The sequence below is a fragment of the Rattus norvegicus genome, chromosome 4 (genome assembly GCF_036323735.1).
Source record: "Rattus norvegicus strain BN/NHsdMcwi chromosome 4, GRCr8, whole genome shotgun sequence".
NCBI classification, from domain to species: Eukaryota; Metazoa; Chordata; class Mammalia; order Rodentia; family Muridae; genus Rattus; species Rattus norvegicus.
The window spans coordinates 180,375,764-180,382,325 of NC_086022.1; positions in this window are offsets into that span (position 1 = coordinate 180,375,764).

The window sequence follows — 6,562 nt, forward strand, 5'->3', positions numbered from 1 at the left end:
ACTGTGACGGTTAGCTTTAATTATCAACCTGACACAATCTGGAGTCACCTGGGAAGAGACTCCTCTACTCTCTTTCCCCACTTGCTAGAGAGCAATGCTTTTCAACCTGTGGGTCAAGATCCCTTTGGAGTCAAAATCATGGGGGTCAAATATCAGATATTTAGGTTACAATTCATAGCAGTGCCAAAGTTACAGTTATGAAGCAGTAACAAAATAGCTTTATGGTTGAGAGTCAACACACGAGAAATGGTTAAAGGGTCGCATTGTTAGGGAGGGTGACAGCCACTGGGATAGACCTCTCCTTTTCCCTCATAGTCAGGGTTAGAAATTCAAAAACCTCCATTACCATCTCAAGGTCTGACCCTTGGTGCTTGCCAGGAGGATTGGTGGAAAGGAAGTGAGTTTCAACTCACAGATAGCAAAGATAGGGAAAATGTGAGGTAAGGAAGTAAAATTTAGTTTATCCTTGTCAGTGTTTGCCAAGGATAGGAAAGAGCAGGACAATGAGAGAGAGAGAGAGAGACAGACAGACAGAGAGAGAGAGAGAGAGAGAGAGAGAGAGAGAGAGAGAGAGAGAGAGAGAGACATAGAGAAACAAGATTTTATAAAGAAAAAGGGAATTGCCAGAAACCTCACCCCAGCTGATACAATGTCCCTATCCCTTTATTTTAAAAAATTTATTCATGGGGCTGGGGATTTAGCTCAGCGGTAGAGCGCTTGCCTAGGAAGCGCAAGGCCCTGGGTTCGGTCCCCAGCTCCGAAAAAAAGAACCAAAAAAAAAATTTATTTATTCTCAGGGAATTGCATACAGTGTTGCCTTTGTTAGGGTTTTACTGTTGTGAACATACACCATGACCAAGGCAACTCTCATAAGGTCAACATTTAATTGGGGCTGGCTTACAGGTTCAGAGGTTCAGTCTAGTATCATCAAGGCAGGAACATGGCAGCATCCAGGCGGGCATGGTGCAGGAGGAGCTGAGAGTTCTACACCTTCACCTGAAGGCTGCTAGTGGACGACTGATTTTCAGGCATTTAGGTCTAGGGTATTAAAGCCCACACCCACAGTGACACATCTACCCAACCAACGCCACATCGTCTAATAGTGTCACTCCCTAGCCCAAGCATATACAAACCATCACATGTGTACACTGGAGTATAAAACCCTAACCACTCCTCCAATTCCCCTGAGTACCCCTAACATGTCCCTCTCCTAATTTTACATCCTTTAAAAAAATAACTCGCGGGGCTGGGGATTTAGCTCAGTGGTAGAGCGCTTACCTAAGAAGCACGAGGCCCTGGGTTCGGTCCCCAGCTCTGAAAAAAAGAACCAAAAAAAAAAAAATAACTCGCTAAGTTAACGCAGTCCGTATGTGCATGGGTGGGGGGCCATCCACTGGAGGAGGGCAGCACCAGTGGGCATAGCCCCAAAGAAGTCTGACTGTCCCTACACCAGAAGCCAGCAATTGCCAGCAGCGGCTTGATTAGGGTGGGGCCTTGTGAGCTCCTCTCACTCCATGCTGAAGTTCGGCCAAGAGCCTTCCCCAAGATTCATCATTGGTCAAAGTGCTGAGGAAGGCCATAGTGAGTCTGAGCTAGCCTGAGCTATGCACAGCATGATCATACACACAAAACCAGTGAAAGCAGGAACAGGGCAGGGTGAATGGCCATGGAGCCAGCATCTGCTGAGCCATGAGAGCAACTCACCCACCAAGGGCACTGTTGACTCTTCCATGACTGTCAATCAAGGAATTTACTTTGATAGACACAAGTGGGCATTTTTGACAATCACTGTTATTTACATATGCAAATGTGGAGTGAAATACAGTGCCTAAGCCAGCTGTGATTTCACACTGCCTATTTCCGTAATGAGTGTTCAAAAGTCTGAGTCAAAAGCCTTGCAGTGGAACATGTAATAGCTCATAATAACAGAGGGGCTTCTTTAATTATTTCAATTAAAATCAGAATTGGGATGGAAAAAGTCCTGATTTCCCTCTCAGGGTCAATGGTGAAACACTGAAGAATGCGTTTGGCTTTCGTTAGTTTGTAAAACAAGACATCAGCTCTGACCTGACAGCAGCTACTTCAGAAGGAAATAGATGGGCTTGTTTATCCTGAAAATGTAGACATATGCATGTAGCACAGAGAAATCGGCTTGCTCTCCATTGGCAAAACGGCACGCTCCAGGCAGTGTAAATCATCCTGCCCTCTAAATCGTGGGCCTTCCACTTTGACATTAAAACAAGCAAGAATAACTGGATTTCTTTTTGGTTCATTTGTTTGGTTTTGTTCTGATTTTTTTCTTATTGTTTTTCTCTTTGCTTTTTGTTTTATCCTAAAATTAGTTCCAAATACTTTATATTTTAAAAGCTTTTTAATTTTTAAATGATTTGTCATTCTAGGGATTTGGAAGTAGCTGTTTGAACTAAAGCCAAACTCACGTGTGTGCAGCTCTGTGTGTGCCTAATTCATCTTCTCATAAATCAGGCACTTACTACTCTTACAAGACAACTATTTTTCTAACAACTATTATTTTTAAGTGTGTGTGTGTGTGTGTGTGTGTGTGTGTGTGTGTCCATGAGAGCAATTACCTGTAGAGACCAGAAGAGGGCATCAGACCGGTTGTGGAACTCCTGACACCTGTGCTCACATAGATTCCCTGATATGGAAATCCAACTTGAGTCCTCCTCAAGGAAAGAGAGAACGCTAACCAATGAGCCATCTCTCAGACGCCAAGGTGAATATTTTAACCATCTGCCATGGTGATGTGCTCCAGTGACTCAAATGGCCAGCAGAGTGTCCATCTCCACCTTCTACCCCAGCGTCTCCTCAGAGAATGAGCAATGACGCTGTGTCTGTCACATTTCCCACATCTACAGATCGCCTGAACTCTAGAAGTTTCTAAATATAATGAATTATAATCAAACACAAACAGGATCACTCTGGTTTACTCTGGTTTTCTTTATCAGCCTTTCAGATATCAGTCCCATTTGCTTGGTAATGCTTCGGCTCTGACACTGTGTTACTGCAGCTCTGACACTGTGTTACTGCAGCTCTGACACTGTGTTACTGCAGCTCTGACACTGTGTTACTGCTGCAGCTCTGACACTGGGTTACTGCTGCAGCTCTGACACTGTGTTACTTCTGCAGCTCCGACACTGTGTTACTGCTGCAGCTCTAACACTGTTACTGCTGCAGCTCTGACACTGTGTTACTGTACCTCTGAAACTGTGTTACTGCAGCTCTGACACTGTGTTACTGCTGCAGCTCTGACACTGGGTTACTGTTGCAGCTCTGACTCTGTGTTACTGCTGCAGCTCTGACACGTGCCAGTTTCATATATACTCCACGGGCCTCTCTGCTCCCATCACAGATGCTGCCAGTGTATTTGCTGAGTGACTGGCCAAGTAAACAACTACATTTATACTCAGAACAGAGAAATGGAGCCTATCTAACTGTATGACTTTCCCCAACTGAGTAAAACCATAGATCCCAAGGGAAACAATTTAGATTTAGGGTGAGTCGCTAAGTTTTGTCTTTGTACTTGACTCTCACACACCACAAACTGGAAAGATAGCAAACAGTGAATATGTCTCTGGAATTTGCTAGAAGACTTTAGTTGTTCTTATGGAGAATGAATGGCTTCCTGGATTGTTAGAGTTGAAGGTTGGTCTGGGGAAGGTTGCTTTGTTTTAACCTATCTCTTCACACACATGCACACACACACATACACACATGCACATGCACACTCAGCCACAAAGAAATTCATGCACACAGGCACACTCGCACCCCCCACACACATGCACACCTACCACCACCATCACCACCACCCTATGACCACATCTGAAGGATTTTGAGGGTTACCACTTGAGCTAGCCTGCCCCTTTACAATGGTCATGGGAGACCTTTAGCTAACTGCTGTAATTCCATGATTAAATTCACTCCTATGGTTTTATCATCCATATATATGCTTTGAACTCAGTGGAACATAAATGTCACCTTGAGCTCCACATTTAGTGCCTGATGAACGTCTAGACTTTACCAAACACTCGAAACCTTTAAAAATTCACCTCCTCATTTTCTCATACCCCACTGAAAAATTACTGTCACTTCAGCAGCCACCAATGGTGTCTCACCGGTCAGTTGTCCCCTTCCCTTCTACTGGCCAAAAAAAAAAAAAAAGAATATGTGGGCTTAGTCCATGCCTGTGTCAGAAATCTACAGTCTGTGGATCAGTTCTTATAAGTGAAGTTCTTATTTTATTTTTGAAATATTAGTGTTTTACTTCATGTGTATCAGTGTTCTGTAGCACACACATCTGTGACGTGAGTGTACAAGTGCCTACTGGGGCCAGAACAGGATTCAAATCACCATGTGACTGCTGGGAATCGAACCCCTGTCCTCTGGAAGAACAGTGAGTGCTCCTACCAGCTGAGCCCTCTCCACTGCCCTATAAATGTTTTACTGGAACACAGAAGTACTCAGTCACTTGTCACCTTTGTTCGCAATTGCCAGCATCAATCACACAGTCCTATATGACCCTTCACACACAAAAAGGTTTGCTGACCACTGGTTAGATAAGAGCCCTAAACCCAGCAATGACTAAGTAATTTTGTCATCTATATATCTCTGGATCACCTTATGGTGTCTTAAATCTGAACCCTGGACACCTCTCATCTTGACTTGACTCAACCCCACTCTTACTGCCCTAGAGCGACACACTTAAGACCTCCACGTTTGTTAGGCTGTTGAGGATAATTGTGCACGCGTCTCTCTCGAGTCTATCTGTCTTGTGAGCACACATACTGATGCGTCAGGTTTGTTCCTAACTATCTTTCTGAGAACATCTGTGTGGCAGAGATCCTTAGAAGATGCTGGGTCTCCCTTCAGGACAAAGAACAGATCTGTTTGCTTGCCAGAGTAATAAAGATAACATTTGCCTTCAGAGGAAATTCGGCAGGCTTGCATACATCCCTCATAAATTATTGATGACGGAGCTGGAGAGATGGCTCCAGGCTTAAAGAGTTCTGTCTGCCCTTGCAGAAGACCCAGTCCAATTCCCAGCACACAACATGGCCACTCACAACCATCTGTAACTCCAGTTCCAAGGGATCTTACACCCTCTTCTGGCCTCTACAAGCACTAGGCCACAGCTGGTACACACAGATGGTACACACCAGGCCAGACAGTCATACACACAAAATAAAAATTTAAAGTAATTAAAGCAAAATAATTGTTGAAGCCATGACTTCAACATGATGCCATGACTCTGTTATAAACTCACTGTGCATATAACACACACTCCCATCACCTTCCTGTCGCCCGATGAAACTCCAAGAACAAAGTGAACCATTGTGAACTCAAAGCCTTTGTTCTCTGGTTCTGGAGACTTGTGTCTTTCTTCTGGAGCGTTAGAAAAAAAATAATAAAAGCCAAATTGTCATCAGGCAAGAAGGCAATATAACCCCAGATTCTTCATAATTCTTTACATGTGTTTTCTTCCTGTCTCTTTCCACTTCTTGTAGATTCAAGTCCACGTGGTACAGCCAAAAAGACCCATTGCACCTTTTTGCTGGGCTAAAACCTCTGCATTCCCTGCCAGTGCTCAGTCAGGGATCACACACACCCCCACTTCCTCTCCAGTGTCTTCCTACCTCTGCCCACACCTGGGCTGTGACCTCCTTTCCCTACGCCCAACACTGTGACTGACAGGAACTTGTAGAAGGAAGAGTTTATTGGGGCTTTAAGTTTACAAATGCGTGAGAAAGCCAGTATGGAGGGGAGGCATAGCAGCAGAAGTAGGAGCCTGAGTGTTCATGTCTTCAAGCAGGAGGAGAGACAGTGAAACAGAAGTAAGGTGAGGGGGCTGGGGATTTAGCTCAGTGGTAGAGCGCTTGCCTAGCAAGCGAAAGGCCCTGGGTTCGGTCCTCAGCTGGGGGGGGGGGGTGAGGCTCTGTGATCCCCAGGCCTTCCCGCACACCACCCTTCTTCCTTGACCTTCAACCCTGCTTCCTACAGCCCACCTCAGGTGTTATCTCCTTCCCAGAGCAGCCCCTGTCTCTAGATCGCCTAGGAACAACTTGATGATAGCCACAGTAGTGAGGGCCTGTCTCCTCTGTCACGCACTGAGTAAAAAGACAGCATTTCTTCATCTTGATGCCCAAGCCTCTGATTTTCCCCCCAGCACCTATTGTTGCTCATAAAACATTTAACAGTTGATTCTGAAACAAATCTAACGGGTTGATTTGTCCCAGGGGTGGGGGAGGGGAGGGATGAAAATAATAAATTTCCACTTATATTCTCAAGCCGAGAAAATGGGTTTTTTTTTCCTAAACATTACCTTTTCTTTTGAAATATGATTCACTGAGACTCAAAGAACAGCCAAGTAAGACCTGAGACAGTCCAAAGTGTTTCCCGGGCCCTGGACTACTCACCACCTGACACTACCTGCCCTTTGGGATTGGAGGTAAATTGGCACAGACTCCTGGAACAGGCGAGAAACATTGTAGCAAGCTCATCTGAGCACTGCGGTAAGCTCCTTTAATACCCATCCCCACCCACCTTG